Genomic DNA, 22,294 nt, shown 5'->3' with positions numbered 1-22,294 from the left:
TGCCACTGTGGAGGAACTGTGCATAGATGCCTGTCAGACCCCGTCCGTGTACATTGTGTGTGCTTGTCAGTTTTTGACTCGAATGGTGTGTTCTGGGTGTGCATTAAGTGCACTTGTACATGTTGGCTGTGCCCCAATCTGTGCGTGCGCTCCTTATGCGCGGGCGTCTCAATATACTTTATTTGTGAGTGCGCATTTTGCATTTGAACGTAAGCACGTGTTTGTGACTGACGCTCGCAATCTTCTAGCCCTGGAAGTGCCCCTGCGTGACTGGTGTCAGCACAAGCCCTTCCCGAATCCGTCTGTTTCTGTGTTTATATCTCCTGCGTGTGTGGTGTGACTAGGCCCTGGTGGCTGCGTGTACTTCAGGCTACCTGCGCCCTGGCACATCTGAGGTATGCAAGTACAATTTCTTGATTGAATTTAGGGCAACCCTTCTTGACCGTCACACCAATGGCGAATCCATCCTCACCCTCCACTCCTCACCCTCCCCTCCTCACCCTCCACTCCTCACCCTCCACTCCTCACCCTCCACTCCTCTCCTCACCCTCACTCATCCTCACCCTCCACTCCTCACCCTCCACTCCTCACCCTCCACTCCTCACCCTCCACTCCTCACCCTCCACTCCTCTCCTCACCCTCACTCATCCTCACCCTCCACTCCTCACCCTCCACTCCTCACCCTCCACTCCTCTCCTCACCCTCACTCATCCTCACCCTCACTCATCCTCACCCTCAACTCCTCATCCTCACCCTCACTCATCCTCACCCACCCTCACTCACCCTCACTCATCCTCACCCTCACTCATCCTCACCCTCAACTCCTCATCCTCACCCTCACTCATCCTCACCCACCCTCACTCACCCTCACTCACCCTCACCCTCACTCATCCTCACCCTCACTCATCCTCACCCTCACTCATCCTCACCCTCAACTCCTCACCCTCACCCTCACTCATCCTCACCCTCACTCATCCTCACCCTCAACTCCTCACCCTCACCCTCACTCATCCTCACCCTCACTCATCCTCACCCTCAACTCCTCATCCTCACCCTCACTCATCCTCACCCTCACTCATCCTCACCCTCAACTCCTCACCCTCACCCTCACTCATCCTCACCCTCACTCATCCTCACCCTCAACTCATCCTCACCCTCAACTCCTCACCCTCAACTCCTCATCCTCACCCTCACTCATCCTCACCCTCACTCATCCTCACCCACCCTCACTCACCCTCACTCACCCTCACACAGTGCAATAGGTCTCGGAGCATTTGAGTTAGAGCTTTTAGAATTGTTTATGGCTTTTTTTATTTGTAATTCTTTAGCATTGGCTACAGGAAACAAAAATGCTAAAGATTTACAAAAAAAACCCATAAACAATTCTAAAAGCACTAACTCTAATGCTGCGAGACCTATTGCATTTCCAATGCTTGTTATCTATTGTATTTCTACTGGGTTTTCAACAAAATTGTACTGTTGCTGGTATTCTCGACCTGTGCTTTTATGGATATTTTATATCCGAATAAATATTATTGAATTTAATTGAATTGATTTCCACACCATTGCACATTAGCTTCGTGATTTTCTTTTTGGCATGTCTGCTCTGATCACTTCGTTTGTACATTGGTTCCCCTTACCGCAGGATCAGATCTTTAACCAACAGTTTTGTCACAGTCACCTGCACGTTGGATAGGCCTCCATCCATTTCGAGAACATGTCGAACTCTCTCACTACAACTCCACATCCTCCGCAGGGTGACATCTGTATAAAGTCAATCCGCAACCCTCAAAAATAGTCCATAAGATAAAGGGAAATGACTCATAATCACAGTTCCTTTCCCACACGGCTTTTCTGACAAACCAGAAACTGTGAGCAATAGTCTTGGGCACATTTTTTAAAGTATTTGTTCGACCAGATTTTTTAAAACTGGCTGTCATTAACAGCCAGATTCATCATTGAAAAATGGGCTCGCAAAGGGCCAGATTCTGAGAATCTGGTTCTTTGCGAGCGCAATTTTTGCATTTGGGATTCTTCATCCCAAATGCAAAAATTGGTAATTGCGAAATCGCTAAATTGCGAGGGATTGCATTTAAGGAATCTCTATTTGAGATTCCTTAAATGCAATTCATTAACCATTTTTAAATTGCGAATTCGCTATTTTTTGCCGCTATTTACCGCGAAGTCTGACTTCGTGGTAAATAGCGAAAACTTAGAAAAATGCACTTTAGTGCATTTTTCTAAGTTGGATGTTACACACACACATGTCCTTTGGACATGTGTGTGCGCAACACCTGTGTAAAACACCATTTCAGGGGTGCTACTGGCACCCTTGAAATCGCATCCTTATTTGCGATTCGCAAATTGCAATTCGCAAATTAGGAATGACTCCCCATTCATTCCTATGGGCCTTTAGGCCCATAGGAATGAATGGGGAAGCCATTCCTTATTTGCGATTAGCAATTTGCGAATCGCAAATAAGGAGGCAGTAGAAATCGCTATTATTTGTGCGATTTCTACATGAATCCCGTTTTGCGAGTCCTTAATAGCGATTCCTTAATAATCGCTATTAAGGACTCGCAAAACTGGACTTTGATGAATCTGGGGGTAAGTCTTTACCGGAGTGGGCTGGCCCGCAGAATATCTACCATTCGTGATCTCAAAGAATGAGGCAGCTCAACTCTGCCTTCTAAAATCACCTTCATTCTTCTTGCAACTCTTTCACTCCCATTTCTGCATCTCCTCCTGTCCTTCACCTTCCTGAATAATTCTTACCTCTTCAATTGTAAACGGAAGTGTATCAGTATGTACCATTCAAACTTCTCTATGCTAAATTTGCATCTAGATATTTTTAATCTGAGTCAAAAATTAATCATTCAGTGATATAATTTCGAGTTCAGACCAGTTGCATTTGCTACTGGCCAACAATAATATAACAATGAAAATGGTAACATTAGTCCTTAGGGCCATACTTGTTCAATCTTAAACGTCTGGGCTTGGCGTTGGGGGACATGGGTGGAAGGGGTTGGGGAGCAATGGAGAACAGGCTGGTAGTCTATGCGGGCATGTGTGGATGGAATGTAGGCACTAGTGTTGTGGTTCACTGATATGCATTTGGGCTTAGCGCTCGATCCCAGGGACAACTTCAAGATTTTAGGGACCCTTGGTCAAATATATTTTGGGGCCCCTCTTTGGAACAGCTTTGAATGTATGATCCGATTTCAGCCCTTTCACGATCTTGTAGCCAGGTCGCTGACAGTGCATTGGAACACTGTCCAATTTCCTAAATGTGTTTACATTGATATTTAGAGATAATGAAGTGTGTTTTCAATATTGTAACACAGCAACAGCTCACTAATATTACTGAAAATAATCTCTGTGACACACTCCCATTTCTCATATATGAGGTTCTGTTTTGATCTAAAAGAAACTTTTTTTTATGATTGTTGCATGAGACAAACACATTTCTCTGCAAACTGTCTGTAATAGACTCCCAAACATCACCCACATTAAAAAATAAATTAAAAGAAAACAGTATTTAAAACAATCTCTTGAAAAATTATTCAAGGTCATCAGGGCAAGCCTCTGCAGAATAGAGCAGGCTCTTTCAGGGGGCCCCCTGAAAGGCTGGGGCCCTGGGCCAGAACACACTTAAAATGTTTCTGCTGAGTCGATCCAAATCATGCACTCACTTACAGCACCCTCCGAGAAGGCGATTTGTGGGTGTAGGAAAGTGCCCCTTTTTGCATGGTTGTACCCCACTTTGTGCCTGATGTTGATGCTCTTTGTTTAAGTGTGCCCTGGGTTCCTGTCACCAAGGTACCCAGGGCTTATGTTCTTTCCCTAAATCTGTACTGTTGCACACTAAAACTGGCAACTCTCTCCTGCTTGTGAGTCCCTTGTAAAAGATACCAAGGTGTCATGCCTGCTTGCAAGCCGATCTGGAGTACGGCGTTGGCAACAGACGCGATAATACCCCTAAGGCGCATGCGCAGGTATCAGCGCATGCGCAATAAACCTACCAGTGTATTTAGGCCCACCCTACGCTCCCGGAAGCGCTTCGCGTTTAGCCAGCTTCAGTACATTCGTTCCGGGTCACGGTGTGGTGTTCGTCCGAGGAGTTAGTGGTTGGAGACCTGTTCTCGTCCTGCTCTGCGGTACAGGCGTGTTCGTCTTTCGTGAGTACAGGCACTGCATGCCTCACGATTTATCCTTTGTTCTTCCTTTGATTCCTTCTTATGTTATCAGCAAGTTATTTATCTCACGTTCCTCGTGTGCACACCGATAGAGTCGGTCTTCTTTATAAAGATATAGTGGAGTTTCCACATCTAGGACTTGGTGTCCTTTTTGTTTTGTGACGTATTCGAAGAAGGACAAGGGCCTTCTTAATATTATATTTCCGGCGCGGTTTGATCTTGTGATTTAATACAGGGTTTATCTTTCCAGCAAGGATTACTTGTTTCTTGATTTGTTTATGGTCTTTGACCGAATCTTATAAGGGTCTATAAATTCCTTATATCTTGTTATACCAGATTTACTCTGCACCTTTAAGACATAGAACTCAGCATGCACCCTGCAGTCTGAAGTTCCCGCTCATGGAAGATTGACAAGAATCTGGCCCTTGTGAAGATTGCGGAGTGCTCTTTCTTTCCCTTCTACCATGGTTGTGTTTCCCCCTTTTCCCCCTGGTCACCACATGAGTGTTAGTGTTATATCCTGACACCGAGCGGTGATAGGGGTGAAGTTGGGTACTTGACTTTGAGCTTCCACGACACTCCTGAGACAAAAAGGTGCGTGCACGACACAAGGGCACCAAGGGCACTGTGACCAGGGAACTCTCTTACTTGTGAGTCCCTTTTAAAAGATACCAAGGGCACCAAGGTACCAAGGGTACCAAGGGCACTGTGACCAGGGAAGGCCTCAAAGGGCTGCAGAACATATTGTGCCACCCTAGAGGCCCTGTACCCTGACACACACACATTGCCATTGCAGGCAGTATGTTTTGGTGCAGAACAAAGTGAAGAGTCGACATGGCACACATCCATGTGTGCCTGCCTACAACCCACTGCCTACGGCATAGGTCAGCCACCCATCTAGCTGGGTACACTATACTGGTGAGGGTACAGGTGCATTGTACCCCTACAATGTCTAAGTCCATTCTTAGACATTGCAAGTGCAGAAAAACCATAAAGAGTATATGGTCTGGGAGTCTGTCATTACAAACTCCACAGCTCTATAATGGCTTTACTGAAAACTGGGAAGTTGGATATTAAACTTCTCAGCACATTAAACCCATACTGATGCCAGTGTGGGATGTAATGAAAAATACACTCAGAGGGTATCTTAGAGATGCCCCCTGAAAAATAACCTGACTCTAGTGTCTTGGCTGACTGGCTGCTCGCCAGCTGCCACCCCAGACTTGTTTCTGGACCCCTGGTCGAGAGCCTCCCACTCTCGGGGTCTTGAAACAAAGCACAGCTTGGGCAGAGGTGCCAAGCACCCTCCCCAGGATGGGGAGGGCCCACGGAGGGGAGGCTTCAAAAGCTTGCCACCTTTATGAGCTGCCACAGCCATTTTCTGCTCCCAGCACCTGGCTCCCACCGGTTCTGACCCCCACTTTGGGCGGGAGACTCAGTGGGAAAACCAAGATAAGAGGAGAGGTGTGCCCACCTTTGCCAACCACACCCATCAAGTGGGGGAGGCGAGGTGAAGCACAACTCCTAGTCCCCGCCATCTTGAAGATGGGGGACCCAGCCAACCAGAGTGAGGCATTTGCCCCTCTCCCACTGGAGGATCCCCAAATGCAACCGGAGCGGGTAAGTAAAACCCAATGCCAAAAGACACCCCTGCACCTGACGCCACACAGCCTTGTGCTGCCCAACCGGCGGCGTCCTGGCATCCCATGACATCCCAACTTGCCTCCCCAACCAGTATTCGCCTCCAAAAGATCTTCGTGCCCGAGCTGCAGAATCTCCATTGAAAGTAACAGGGCACCCGACTCCAAAACAGCACCATGCACCGGCTGCCCTAGTGCCTCTGTGGGTGCACCTTGGGTGCTAACTTGAACCCACCTTTGCTCTGAGCTTAAGTCCAGGAGCTTTGGTCCCTCAACTATGTGGCCTGCTCGAGAGCAGCCGCCGGCCGGAGGCACCCTATCACCAACTGGATAACATTGGGGCTCAGCACTCTCCACCCTGACGTCCTCCTAATGCCACTGAGTGTGCTCTTGGAGTGCATCCCTGACCCTGGGGGAACCCCTGGTCTAACCCCAGAAAACCAACTCCCAAAACTGAGTATTTACCTGTAAAGCGATAACTGCATTTCTTCCCGTAGGATTGCATTGACTGCTTTTCTGTGAAAAATGTTTTAAGTGTGGTGTTGGAAAATTGTATGAAACCGTAAGAAACGATATACCTACAAATACTGATTTACTTACCGTTTATTTAGGAAATGTCCCAGTGTGATATCTAGGCATATCACACTGAGTAGAAAAAGTAACTTGAAAAGTAATCAATAAGTAATCTTTCAGTAACTGCAAATTAACTCAAAAGTAATTTGAACTGTTTCTGAATAATTGTCTTACCTGTATCCTACAACTGCATTCAACTGTAGTATTACTGTAAAGTATTATTTCACTTACCTGCACCAGGCCTGGCTTGGTTCTAGAAATAAAATACAACTAAATAATATTTTTATACAAAAGAAAATGGTCAGAGTTCAGTCTTTGAGTGTGTGAAAACATATCTTGCCTGAGTGTGTACAATAAATGCTTAGCACTACCCTCCGATAAAGTCTTAACTGCTCTTCCACATTCCCACAAATAGAGAGTAAGGTATTATCTACTTTAGCCTCTGCCTCCCTTTGGGGATCCACTGGACTCTGTGCATATACCTTACTTTGGTATAGTATATACAGAGCCAGCTTCCTACATTAGTAAATTAGCGGTGGGGTCCACAACTTTGCTTTTGTTGAACTGACTTTGTCAACACCTGATCACACAACAGAACTAAATTTTCTTTAGAATTCAGAATTTGTTGAATTGACAGATTTTTCCAAATTACTAAAGGTCCTGTTAGGGCCTTGTTTAAGTCCCTTTAGAATTTAAAAAAAATAAAAACTCACCACAGTTAGGGGTAAGAGGATTTAGATTCTTTTTGTAGAATGTCTCTCAACAAGAACCTAGCTATTAGTGAAAATATAACCAATGACATAGAGTCATGGTTGAGGAGCTCGACCTCACCCCTTATCTCCACTTAAATTGTTTGGAGTAAAAGCCTTTATATAAACTTAAAAACATTACTATGGGGTCCTATCCCTCCAAACAAAGGCTCCAGTAGCTGTTGGTAGGGTATGCTTAGGACCACCCTTCTGAGCAAGGTGCAGACCTCTCAGATGGGGAAGAGGATGGAGGGGATGAGGATACGTTCCAATCCCTCTCACTCCCTAGGTAGAAGCGGGTCCCTGTGCCCCTGACTCCAAGAATACTACTCACAGCACCTACATCCCACACAGGTGAGTCAGGTGCTTCTGAGTCCAATGATGACAGCCTCAATGAGACCAACATCTTAGTAAAGATTAGACATAGAGACTACGCCCCTGGCTTGGCTCTAGAAAAAGAAAGAGTTATTGCCTGCTTCTGCCTCCCAGGGGGGCAGAAAGACTGTGAAATTGTGCGGGGGTGGGGGAATTGGCATGCTCATCTCGGGCAGCCCCCACCCCTAAATACAATTTTAAAAAATAATCCCTGGCATCTAGTGGGCTTTCTGTCCCCCAGGGGGGCAGCAAGACTAAATATCCCGAAAAACAAATGGGTGGAAGCAAAGGCCCTTGCCCAAGGGGCCGCTCCCCCCCTCCCTGGTGTCCAGTGGGTGGATCCCTGCATCGCTCCCCTTTCCAATGACACCTCTCCTGTTTTTCTATGTGCCGGGGTGGTGGGGGCTGAGATAGCTCCCTGAGCATGTAGAAAATGAAACTGAAATGAGCATATAGGCTCATTTCAGTTACGGTTTCAGAGAAATGACATCAGCACGACAATCGCTCTCATTGTCATTTCTCTGAAACATGCCAAACTGCCTCGGGAGCAGGGGAAGCCCCTCCCCAGCTCTGAGGCTGTTTATGACTTAAAGAAATCCCTCTGGTGCCCGCACCAGAGGGGTTTCCTCTGCCATGTGTGCAGCCGGATGGGGGCCGTCCAACGCACATGAGCACTGGTGCGTCGGACGGCTCCAGGCCATCCAACGCACCAAAGGGTCTAATACTGACCACAGGGAGCAATAAAATGTATATTTAGTCATACAAAAACACTAGAAATGTGTTTAGACTCATAACTCGAGCCAATTCTCTGACTGTTTTTTATCTGGTCAAATTCTAATGTTCTATTCTACTTAAGTGTAAGTAAGGGCCTATTTTCTTTTGAACTAACAGCTCTGACTAGACATTAAGTTTCATGTGTTATTTGTGTCATAATGCCATGAGTTTTCTCATTTCGATATACCTTTTTTAAGCAAACCTTGTCATCTTTGCTACCGCTGGAGTATCAAGACTGCTAACAGACAGGGGTTGGTTTCCAAATTGTAGTGCCTCACTACGTGAGGCCGTAGGCCATCAGTGGTTAAAGGCAACACCCATGCATATGAACTTATTGAATGAGAAGTGTGAGGCCTTTCCTGGGTCCTGTGGCAGCCAGGGTTCCCTTAGCTAAGGACCCCTCCCTGCCACATGAGCCAGAACAAAGCCTACACACCTTTCATTCAATTAGAGCACACTCTGCTTCAGTGACCTCTCCAAACACATCCTAAACCTACCTATTTGTATGTAATTGATTTGGGCTACTCCACTTCGCGTAGGTCTGGCTTTTCGAGGGCAGAACAATCCACCTCCAATGCAAGAAGCTAGTGGCAGAAGCTGTCCAGAGATTAGGTCCGAGTTTCTCCAGAAACAGAGTGCTCTGTGATCTTTGGGCAGCTCCAAATACAGGGATCTCCCAACAGCTTCTACTGCAGCAGAGAAGGCAACTGTTCAGTGCAGTATGGGTAGTAGAGATGCTCACCATTGAAGCTATTGTGTGCACTGTTGCTAAGACAGAGTATTTGGGACCCTTTTCCTTTCTCCCTGCTATGGAACTTTCTAGGTGCCTGAGGAATAAAGGGAGTTAGGATCTATTAAAATGTAAACATTACGGTGTAACCCAATTGACCACATAGTAAAACTCTGTGTCGGAAGATGGAATTAAGTATGGATTTATTACACATTCAAAGCCAGACTGTTATAAACAAGCCTCAGAAATATATTGTAACAATGCAAGATTACTACAGGCAGGCTAAAACAATGAATGTATTTTTGCCTCAGCAACATAAAACATGCAAGAAATTCAGTGATCACAATGCAGAATATTAAAAAGAGGGGTTGATGATCTCCTTATCTATATCTACTCTAAATATGACTAGATGAGGAAACCCTAATTATATCCATTAAAGGGAAAATGTGTCAGCGTAGCAGAAGAATATTGTATAGCATGAAGCCACACAACAGAGATTTCACAAAGTGTTCTGACCTCCCTAAATCTAACTACACTTGAAACTCTTTTCCTTTGGTCCACATGTCAGTACATCCTTGGATTCTTCCCATCTCCAAATTCTGTAAAATAGTAGTCCTCCCTTGTTCATTAAGGCTTTTCGTCCTTGTCAAAAGATGCTCCCTTCATGCCTCACTATCTTTCTCACACAAATTGCCTTTTTTTATTCATAAGATTACACAACTGCACCTACAAAGGAGAGGAAAACATTGCATGTTTAAGCAAACATTCATGTTAAAGTTTAAACATTAAGAAATCCAAATGCTAGAGGCTTTTGGTCAAGTTAACATAGCAAGCATCTCAATACATGTTTAAATGCATGATTACAGATACATATACTGTTATATTATAGATGTAGAGTACTATTCAAATGGATACATTTTCAGCTATGAAGTAAATGCAGTACATTTAGTGCTTGTCATGTTTTGGCCAATACTCCTGGCCCAATGTGATTTCAATGCACCATCGTGCACTTTATTTTCTAAGAGCTATCTTAGTGTAAGATCAAACCATCACCTTGTATGGTGGTCTTTAAAGTCTTAATAAGGTTCAACTATTGTTACTTGGTACAATTGTGATTTTCAATTTCCTTAACAATGGCATTCCCTTGTTATTTTTTGCTATATAATCTTGTTGAGAATTGCTGAAGCCTTCTCGTTTAATACATATCTGCCATGTGTTCATTTGCTGGTATAGTTGCTGGAAAGTACAACCTACTTGCTGAGAAGTCCAAGTTCTCTTAAGGAGGTGATTTTGGGTTTCTAATGTACATTTAAATACAGCAGTATCTTACCTGTTTCATAATATGAAGCTTGACTTTTATCTGCAGTAATGCCTAACAATCCCTCTGTAAGTAAATAGTTTTAATTTCCAGTACACATGGCAAACTTCCCTGCTTTCTGCATTCACCACTCAGAAAAGTGCATGCCTGCCCATGGAATGTTAGCCATATATAGCGTGACACTTTAAAGATTCTACTGCATGTGAGAGAGTGGAGAATGTCCATATCCGGAAGTTGAGGACTCTGGAGGATCTAAATTGGAGGTACCATTTGAACAGCATCAAAGAGAGAGGTTATCACAGAGAAGGATCCTAGATGCAAACCATGAGACCACCACTCAGAGCATTAGAAGCAATGCTGTTACTTGCCCATCTACTGCTTCTCTATATTGGAGATGGAGCTAGTGTCCTCAGCCAGGCCACAGGCATCCAATGGACCCATCATGGGCTCACACAATGACCTATCCTTTACCATGTCTACCTGTCATTCTGGTCGCTGTCTAATAAAGGTCTACTTTTGCACAGCACCTGTTGCACAACCTGCCTGTAACTATGAGCAGTGCATGCCAATGTCGGAGCCTGCTTCAAGTCCATGCAGTTTTGACTGGTGGTTTAGATCAAATGTAATAGGAGTATGCATCTTTTGTGATAGTGGAATTAATTGTGGGGCGCTCCAACTTTGCTTGTAAAATGACATATAAGTTCTATATAGTTTTCACCATTGTTGCAACCCTAAAATGTTTAAATCCCACTATTTGGCACTCATTTCCCAAAATATCCTGATGTATATGCTCCAAGCTCATTGAGTTATTTTAAATTAGCGGGGAGTTAAATTAAGACATTACTTATGAAGGTGAGTGGAATTAGGAAACTCCACACTTTATGACACAGATGAAGTTTCCTAACTTTATGTGAGGTAAATGTTATCCTTTTGAGCCTTTCAGGTAAGATAATTTCCTGATGCAGAATGTCCCAGGCAGGTCATCTTACAGCGAAAAAATGGCAAGTGTTGAGGCTTGACATCCACCAACAGAGGTAAGAGGTGTGGGAGGGAGTGTTCTGACATGATGTTAGCTTTTTTTTAAAAAGAACTTCATAAATTGTGCATTTCACAAAGCTTAAACAATATCGAAAATTCACCCCCTTTAAAGCTTTACACCCCTCTACTTGAAATCCCATCTAAGTTGGATTGTGGAAAGTTGATTGAGTGTGCTTTAATATGTACATTTAAAAAAATCCACATATTCATCCATATAGCATCACACCGTGTGCACCGTAAATATCAAAACCAGAATATTGATGGACAGAATATTGAATTAAAAATATAGGCGAGTAAGTATAGATCTTCTATAACTTAGTCCAGATAAATGTACCTGCACCATGTATATATATACATATATATATATGTGTGTGTGTGTGTGTGTGTGTAAGATATGTATATATATATGTGTAAGATATGTAGATGTGGAGTTAGGAATAGTAAATCTATACTTCCCTATATGCACTTGCATGTTGATATTCTGTCCTCGATATTCCTGTGCCACAATATTCAGTGGGGCGATAATTCGTAGTACAACCAGTATTTGTGAAAAGAAATTACCGATAGATCGCAGCTTTAATGTCTGATCATAACAGAGGGCCATGTCACCCTAAAAATATACCTCTGGCTACCGGCCAATGTCCACTAGTAGTGTTTAATTTACAAGCCCTGAGTATATGGTATACCACTCTACAAGGGACTTATCCATTAATTAAATGTGCCAAACAGGTGTAGGCCAATTTTATCATGTTTATGAGAGGGAGCATATGCACTTTCGCACGGGTTAGCAGTGTTAAAGTGCACAAAGTCCTAAGGCCAACAAAAATTAATTCAGCAAAAATAAGAGTGAAGGCGGAATGTTATCGGGTGACCATGCAGAGAAGACCAGGGCCAGTTCCAACAATGTGGGCATAACTACACTTATTTTTATAATCTCTTTTTTCATCTCCCTATTATTTAGCAATTAGTTGGTTGCATTATTCACTAGGTGAACTATTAAATCTTGACAGTTTGTAGTATGAATAATTTGGGGTCCTAGTACTGTTTTGTGGCACTATATTCTCTATAGATGAATACATAATTTGTCATCATTTTCATATAATGCAAAGAGAAACAAGTATGTTCCTTAATCTATCATGAGATCTCTCTAATACAGTAGTATCTAAAATATATATTTATCTGTGCTGTATTGTTATAGTTGTAACTACAGAAATGTCAGTATATGATGTCATGAGGGTTAAAGTTATTAGACATCACTACCTCAGAATATTCAAGGGAATATAATGCCACTTCCTGTATTCTCATTGAGGTCAAAAGATGTGTGGTGTCACTTAAGTGACCCGCTATGTGATATAGCTTTTGAGTGCATGCAATCAGCTTGCCTTCTTCAATCACTTCGTGAATCCCTGTCACAGCAAAGACCACAGTGCAACCTATATCATGAATACTGAATTGAAAATACTTCTTCTAGCTCTCACAAAGATCAGGATATCCACTGTCTTCATCAGACTGATCCTCATCATCAACGCCCAATGTGTTCATCATTTTTCCTCTTCTCTCTGGTACATGCAAAGGCGGTCTGGGCTCTTCTCAGTGTGAGGCGTTAGCCTGGCATATGATGTCCACTAGTTCTAGTGGGCACCTTGCACCAGTCTAATCGACCCTTATTGATGGTGGTTGTAAAGTCAACCTTATAGAAAGCTATCCTAGTGGTAGCATGGACCAGCAGTCATCAGGCTAAGACTTCAGAGAGCGCATTAAGCAAGTTATTTTTCCAGTAATAATCCCTTGAGTACCAAATGAAAGTACACCACACAAGGTATATATCAAATATATATGTATTTATTCTAAACACAACCCCTCTGCACTCTTTATGAGGTCAGAGGTAAAAGTACAATACAAGAAACTTAATTAGCATACGATAAGTTGCACAGTATACGTTTTGCCCTAGGGGCCTCACAAACCATATACTGAAATAGTGGTATAAGAACCACTTCTGAGATAGAAAGCAGGCCTAGGGCCTGTGGAATCACTGGGGCTTCTAGAAACAACCAAGGGTTAGGAAGTAGGAGGCCCACAGAGACGCGTGCAGTGTCTAAACACAGCCTCGAGTTACCATTGACTCTCTATGGGAAACGAACAAGTTACAATTTTACAATTTAAGGATACATCCAGATAGACTACGATGGAACCCTTTTAGACTTAGACACTGGGAGGGCCAATACCCTCGTGACTACCAGAGTACTCGTCTTACCTCACCCACGGAAGCCGGGTGCATAGGTGTCTTTTGATGTCGGGTTTCGTCGTTGATTTCAATGGAAAGCTGCAAAGAAGTGCAGCATGCTTCCAGAGGAAAAGTGTCCAGGTGGATCCAAGGGTGGATCAAAGATCTGAAGAACCTGAAAGCAGAAAGGACAGAGTCTGGGTCACTTGCCAGTGACCAGGATGGCGATGGAAAGCTGCCAGCCAATGTCGGGTGATTTCAGGTGAAAAGGTGAAGTTTGTCTCTTCATCCACGAGGTCCAGGAGGTGTCGATGATGACCAGGAGCTAGATTCGAGCTGTTCCACAAAGGATCTAGTTGACTGCGGTGTCGGTATCCGGATTGGACCCAACAAGCTTTGGCAAACGCAACTACACAGGATGTCAAGATTGGCTTTGTTGCAGACCAGCAAGGTCTGTGGCACTTCTCCTCTGGAGCAACCAGAAAAGCAAGTTAGATTCAAATGTAAGTCTTCAGGGGGCTCACTAGCCAACGAACTAGGAACCGGGAAGACACGTCAAGCTGAAATGCAAAAGCGGGGCCCTCGGGAGACTCGTGGAGTGTGGGCCTCTGAGCTTCAGTGCTAATGGTGCTCGGGGCTGGGGCTTCAAATACCCCAATGCACAACTTCGGAAAATCTCGGGAAGTTGGTGCAGGAGGCAAAATGCAGGATGTCCAGGAGTTCTAGTCCCCCGTCTCTCGTGTCTGCCATGGTTCTTAGCTTTGCTGTGAGCAAAGGTCGGGATCAGAGATGTCTGGAAGTCCATGTCCCCTGTCGCAGATTCATGGGGATCCGGCGGGAGCCTCAAAAATGCAGACCGACAAAGATGTTGTTGGTGCCTGTTTGACCACAAGGGAGATGTCTTCCATCTTCCAGTCGAAATGGAATGTCGAAGGTCCAGGATTTATGTTTCAGAGTTTTGTCCAGGGTAATCTAAAGTCCTAGGGACTGGGATCCTATACTTATACTAAGTTTAGGGGCTGGACTACCTTTAAGGTCCCTCCTATGGGTGGACCTGGGAAGGGGGTGGTTACACCGCTTTCCCTTTGTCCAGTTTTGCGCCAGAGCTGGGGCAGAGTGCCCCAGCAACCAGTTTGAACTGGGAAATGCATGGAGCACCTAGTGTGCCCCAGGCAGTGTCTGGAAAGCATTCACTGAATGCAGCCCTCCCTGCCCCAATACACAAAGGCCTGTCTGGGGAGGTGCCAGCACCTCCCTGGACAGGAAACCTATTGTCCAGGCCTCCCCTGCCGGAGTTTCGTCCAGCAGCAGGCGGCAGACCCGTGTCTGTGGCAGCAGCATCCATTTTGTGATGCTGAGTCTCTGTTTAACTTCAACTGGGTTTACCAGTAACTACATGTCTTCTCCCGCTAGAAGGGTGGAATGCTACCCCCGCCACCAGGACTGGCGGGTGGTAGTATTCCAAAGTGTTTGACACCTTACATGACATGTTTTGATGAAGCCAAACCAAAGTTAGCATTAACCGCAAGGATTATAATGTACTTAAGAGTATATGGTATGGCTATATCATAGATGGTTCTGAAAGCTGCAGAGGGGCTCAGCTCATGCTAGGGCACCCTCTCACATAAAACCAAGCACTCTGCCGCCAGGATTGTCAAGGCCTGCCATAGGAGTAACTTATAGGTGTATATGTGTCTATATATGTATATAGATATAGGTATACTATATCTAAGTAAGGGGTGATTACACCACCTTACCCAGGCTGTGAGAACAGACCTGTGGTGTCAGTTTGGAAGGCAAACCACGGGTGGCACAATACATGCTGCAGCCCCTGGTAGGCCTAGGGTGCACCTATGCCCTGGGTACCTAGGGTACACTATACAGGGGCTCACAAGGGTGACCCAGTAACCAATCTGGCATGTACCTAAAGTACATGGTATCAATTATAAAAAAGAGAGAACAGCTAGGCTGTGGGCCTGATTAGCAGGGCCACATCCAGACTAAAGTCGAAAAATCAGAGAATCACAGCAAAAAGTGGGGGTAACCATAGGAAGCAGACCCTACGCTCCTACACTCAGCTCATTCCATATTCTGCCTACTGCCCAACTGGCTCCTCTTGATGTGATAAAATAACCCAGGGAGCTCTCTATGGTCCAAAAATATTCCAAGAACAGTGACTAATTGTGATTGGGCTTTCACCGTGTCTGCTGCTAAACTCTGAAAACGTTCTTCCTTGCAACATTTGAGCTGCACCAAATTTAAACTCTTTTCGGCGGCTCCTGAAAAACTAGTTTTTGGATTAACATTTTTGTTCTGTTGCTCCTTTGTGCCAGCTAGCCATTTTCCAGTGTCATTTTAATGTTGGACATTGTATTTCCCCCAAATCCAGCCTATTGTGGTGTCTTTATCCAGTTGTTGTTGATTACATAGTACCAAGAAGTTCAGCATTCATTTACAGTAGAAATAAAGTTAGCAGCATAAAAAAACAAAGATCTGTTTCAATTATGTCCATGGGGAGATTCAGGGATTATGCGTCTTAACTCTGCACAATAATAAAGAACCAGAGTCTTGGAAGCAAAAAGAGCATTTTTACTAGTCTACATTGGGCGGTGTCAGTAGGTAGCCATCATCTTCAAAAGGAGAAACTATTATTTATTTATATAGTTCGAAGCCTAATATCCAACATTTTTGAGAACTGTTTAAAAAAAAATCAGGCATGTGAAGTATGCTGTTTTTTTTTCACAGTTGTTCTCCCATAAAATATTTTTAGACTGAGAATTCCCATGATGTGTAATCTAACAAAATTTGCTAATTTTATAAAGTTAAAATATTTGTACCCAGTGAGTACGTGAAAAGCAGCGAAACCGATCAACTTATCCAACTGGTGTCTAAATTGTCGAGATTTGTGTACTAGGTGGCTGTGCATGTAGCAATGAAATTTCACTATTTACCAGGTCAATACGTAGACCATAAAGAATATCTAATGATTAACTGACACCAGGCAAATAGTGAAATGGGCTATTTATTTTATTGCCAGGCAATTCAGATTGTCTGCTATTTATCCAGCTATCTTGTTGCCTGTCACCAAATGGTACACAATCCCTGCTATTTTGCATGCAAAAAGTGAAGTTTCTATGCTATATGCGTGGCCTCCAGCCGGCCAAACTGAAATTGTGGCCTGATGTGCTAAGACAGGGGTCTATAAACTTTTCAGTACAATGCCCACATCGTATATTTTACAAATATTCATGGGCTGAAAGAAAAAATATTTCATAAATGAATGAATAAAATGTTAATGAATTAATATGTTTTACTTGGATGTTTTTTGTAATCAGCATGATATGATTCAGAACAAAAGGGAAATGTGATAATTACCACAAAACAATATCGTGCTTAAACTGAGAAATGATATATAATCAGTAAAAATGTCGATCATTAGCAAATGCTCTGACAAAGTAATCAATTACCTAACTGTAGACAAGAAAAGCAGGCTATTCATTTTTTAAAAATTAATTTTAAATGTACATGAAATGAGAATTTGTCCAATTTTGTAGCGCACAATAAAGAAAAATAAACATACTCCAAGAAAGAACTTCAGTAAAACAAAGCAAATACATTCAAAATAAATTGAGCCATTAATAAAGGTCGACCCAAAATAAATTCTTTCTGCACCTTTTACATAGTTATGGCAAATGGAGTTTTCAATCATTAACAAAACAGGACGCACAAGATTAATGGGAATGATGGATCTGATTTTGATATTTTTCAATTTTTCATCGAACCAAGGATTTAACCTTGAAGACCCAATTATTAGTATGTTAATCAGATAAATTTGATTGAAATTTGGACTTGACATACTTAATATTTTTAAATATTTGTTCACACAAGTACCCTATAACAAAAACTGACACAAATCCACAAGCAAATCGCTTCAAATTTGGAAAACTGCTCAAGCTGCAAAAATGTAAACAATTGGGTTAGATTTCCTTCTTCATATTTGCCTTTCAGCATGTCTTCTGATTGGAGATCAATCATTTCGAACTGAAGCTAATTTGGGAGTGTTTCAACACTGCAGTGAAATGGATTTTGAAACAGCTTTATTTCATCTGTTTTTCCATCAAGGTCACAAAATCGTTCCTGAAATTGTTTTTGCAAGTCCTTAATGATTTCTGAAGCAAATTAAGGAGAAAATGTTGCTTTACTTTCATCAATACATTTTTCCCAACATGGGAAATGAACCAAATTATGAACTTTCACCTGTCCTTCAAATAGCATCAGTTTTCTTCTGAAGGCCTTGACATGTGCAAATAGATCACAATTAAATTGGTTTCACCTTGCAACCTATAATTGTATTAATTCATATGACCTGTCAAGTCTGCAAAAATGCCAATTTTCAGAGCCAGTCAGTGTTTGATAAAAGTGGTTTGGGCCAATTTTTCTCTGTTAGAAATTAATCGATTTCTTCTTTGAGCTGAAAGAACCGTGAAAGACTTTTTCCACAACTAAGTCATCAACCTGCTGTATAATAAGACAAGTCAATAAACGCAGAATCAGTTTCTTTCAGAAAATCATGAAACTGGCGATTATTAAGCAAGTGAGATTGAATGAAATGTACTTTTGAAACAACAGGTTTCAGAACACAAGACATATACACATATGTTCTGCACAATTCTTTAAATGGATAATGCAATGCAGGAACATGCGCCAACCTCACAAGCTTTTATGATTTGTCCAACCAACCCTTTATTCACCTTAGACATGTTCTTTCCTCTATCCGTTGTCACACATTGCCGCTTATTCCACTCCATGTTATATTCTAACACAGTTTTTTTGCAATTCTTTGCCGACGTCTTCTCCAGTTAAAGTCCTGTGCATACTATGCAATGATATAGTTCTTGTGTGACATTAAATTCACTGTTGATGCCAGGGGTGAATGCTAGGAGTTGTGATGTGTCACACAGATCAGTCGATTCATCAAGTGTAAGAGAATACAACTGCAAATTTTGTATTGCTTTGTTTGCAATTTGATTAACTATATTGCTTCCTAAATCCTCAATGCTACAAGTAACAGTATTTGGTGAAAGAGTGATAATTTTGAACAGATTTGCTTTTTCTGTGTATAACTCTTCCTCTCTTTCCATCGCACATTCTTTGGTGAGATCTAAATCGGTGAATGGTTTTCTCTTTCATCCAACACATAATCTTCTTTTTAACTGGCCCTGGGTAAAACTTCATTTTCAAATCTCTTCTGCATTAAAAAATTCTTGTTGGGAAGGCAAACTGCATTGCATTTATTCAGATTTTCCTAACGCAGTGTTCCTGTGAATTGGGAATAACTTTGTTCATGTGTGTTCTCATAGTGCCGGTGCACATTGCACTCCTTTAAAAATGCAACAGTTTTGTTGCATACGAGGCACAAAACTCTATCACCTGCTTGCACAAAAAAGTACTTTACATCCCATTCTTCATTAAACAAGCGGCACTCACTGCCCACTTTTCTTTTTTCCTTCCATAACTGAAGGAGATAACTGAACAATGAAAGATGTGTACAATACCTGCACTAACTAAAGCACAACGGAAAATAATGTATATAACAAAAGAGAATGATAAGGATTTGCGCAAAGACAATAAACTCACAGAGATGATACAAGAAGCAGGGCTCGACATGAGACGCTAATATAGGGTGGTGTTTGTTGCGGCAACCCTGTTTATTATGATTTGTTTACACGTGTGAAAATTAGACTATTTCCTCACTGCAAATTTTTTATGGCGTTTTTGAAAAGTCAACGTACGGAAACCTGATTAGTTTTATCTGCAGGGATGAGGTTACCATTGAATAATTATAGTTGGAGGGTCTTAAAGCATATGGCCTAGATGTCACCACTCCGGACATATGGAAAGGAGTGTGGTGGACAGAACTACACGTGCTTGCTGTCCAACCCCTTGGCTGGGAAAAAAATATTTCAAGTTGCTGCAGGCCAGATAAAATCTTGTAGTGGGCCGGATGTGGCCTGCGGGCCATAGTTTGGAGATCCCTGTGCTAAGAAGCTGGTCACAAAAAGGGGTCACACGGTGCAAAACACCATTTTGCAGCCTCTCTGTGAATCAAATGAACAAGAATTATATTATTTTTTGATTAGTGACCAGGGCCCTATTTTACTTTACTGAGATTCTTATCTACCATTGGGCCCCTTACAGGGTTCAACAAGGTCAGCCACATCTACACGAATGCAGGAATCATGGACAGCCCTTAGGCAGGCACACTTATGCACTGATGGAAATGTGGCAATTCAGTCGCCCCCAGAACCCAGTTTTGCTTATTTTTCTTTTCCTAATCACACCCTTTCCTGGATTTATATGCTCCCTGCAAATCATAGCATATTACCAGGTGTTTCTATAAAAGAAAATAAAGAATCATATCAGATCATATCAAAATCCTCTCTCTTTAGTTATTAGAGCAAATGATACTGGCTCTGAGCCTCCACCGGGCGTTGCATTTTTGATCTCAAACTTTTTCTAGGTACTAACTTTCAGAGCTACATGTACACCATCATTAGGGCATTTATTAGCAATAATGAGGGCTTTGCCTCTATACTGATGGTGTGGGATTTTTTAAGGGCATTGGTTTGGGGCCCACCAGGAGGGGGGGAAGCACCAACCAAAGACACAAAATGATGCTGTGACAAAGGCCGCTTAATTGGAAGCAGGTGCACCTTTCAAAACCGAAAAACCATGGCCTGTGCATTACAAAACTAAACCTCACTAAATACAAACTACCTAACAACCCCCCACCCCCACTCCTAAATGGTTCCCCACAAATAGCAACATAACCACAACATCCCACCTGCAACATGCCTCACTACCTAACTAACCATAACTTGACATCTGTATTCCCCACCCCCTGCCAAACAACCCAGGCCTCCTACCATTACCCCCCCTTTTAACTAGGAGAAATGCCAACCTCCTGTATTGCACACCAGCACCTGTTCCAGCAACATGAAAACCCACAACCATCCATCCCCTGATGCAACAGCTCCCAACAAAACCCCTCAGAACAAAAAACCCCTCACACGAGAAAAACCCCTCGCCTAACCACCCAAAAAATTCACCATCAGTACCCAGCCCGTCCAAGAACCAAAACCCAAAGAGGACCCCCCAAACTCTGGGAGGGAGGGCGGGAAAAAACTTGTGCCCAAACCCTCCACCGGCTGCTGTGTCACTGCCACCGAAATGTTGGTCAGTGACACAAAATGGCCGGTTTTAAAGGCCCCCCAGCCCAACCAGCCCAATCCCAGTCCAACTAAAGCCCAAAGTACCCGCCGCCAGCCCAAACGCACAAATCCCCCGATGCTGCTGTCCAGTTCTCCCCCCCTCCGGGCCCCAAAAACCCCCGGGGGCGGCAGGCCTCCCGATGGTCGGCCGCCCCCCCAATGCCCCATTGGGGCCCACCAGGAGGGGGGGGGGAGGCACCGACCACAGACACAAAATTATGGTGTGACAAAGGCCGCTTTATTGGAAGCAGATGCACCTTACAAAACCCAAAAACCTTGGCCTGTGCCGTACAAAACTAAACCTCACTAAATACAAACTACCTAACAACCCCCCACCCCCACCCCTAAATGGTTCCCCACAATTAGCAACATAACCACAACATCCCACCTGCAACATGCCTCACTACCTAACTAACGATAACTTGACATCTTTATTCCCCACCCCCTGCCAAACAACCCAGGCTTCCTACCATTACCCCCTTTTAACTAGGAGAAACTCCACTCGAAAGCCGCCTAGCGACTTAACCCCCCCATAGGAATCCGGCCCCCTTGGATACCTGCGCACCCCCAAAGCCAAATCAAGTGCCTCCTTCAACTGGACAATTTACAGCTCCATCCCATACCGAGATAGGTGGACCCCGTCTTCCCTGAAAAAATACACTGCCCCGTACCGAAGTTCAGGATGCTCCATCCTACCCACACCTTCCCTTGCACAAAACGCTTTCATCTCCCTATTGATCTTTCACCTTGTCCTATCTATGGCCCCTGGTCGCTCCACCCCGCCAAATCTTCCAGGGAATGAACTCAGACCAAATTACGTGACACCCTGCCCATCTTCTCCGTATCTCCAACAAGTCCCGCTTCATTTGCTTGACTAGTGCCAACTCTTTGCACAGTACTAGGTCATTCTCTCCTAAATGGATGACCACCACATCAGAACACACACACCCCCGTACCACATTATTCAACACCGGCATCAACTCGTGCCAACGCATTCCTCCTTTCCCCCGCCAATGACATCTAAACAATTGTTCGTCCAGTTCCAAGTTAAGCTTCCGATGCTTGTCCCACTCAGCCCTCTCCGCTCATTTGACAAAGGAGTGTCCCACAATGTAAATGTCCAACACCGCCGCAGCCGGCCCCGCCATAGCACCTGCAAAGACACACATGTAAGAGGGCGAAACTTTTGCGATCTCAGTGCGCCCCTTCTACCCCCCGCATCCTGACATAAGTCCTGTAGCAATCAGACTTCCACCGCCCCAACCGCTTGATAACCTCCTTCCCCCATCCTCTCCGTGCCACCTCTGTCGCCGCCTCAATTCGAAAAGAATGCGTCCCGAAAGCCTTTGGGTCCTCACCCATAGACCGCAGGGCGTCCTGCAGGACCCACAAAACCTGAGCCGTCG

Source organism: Lissotriton helveticus, chromosome 9 (genome assembly GCF_964261635.1).
Source record: "Lissotriton helveticus chromosome 9, aLisHel1.1, whole genome shotgun sequence".
Classification (NCBI taxonomy): Eukaryota; Metazoa; Chordata; class Amphibia; order Caudata; family Salamandridae; genus Lissotriton; species Lissotriton helveticus.
This window is presented reverse-complemented; position numbering follows the sequence as displayed.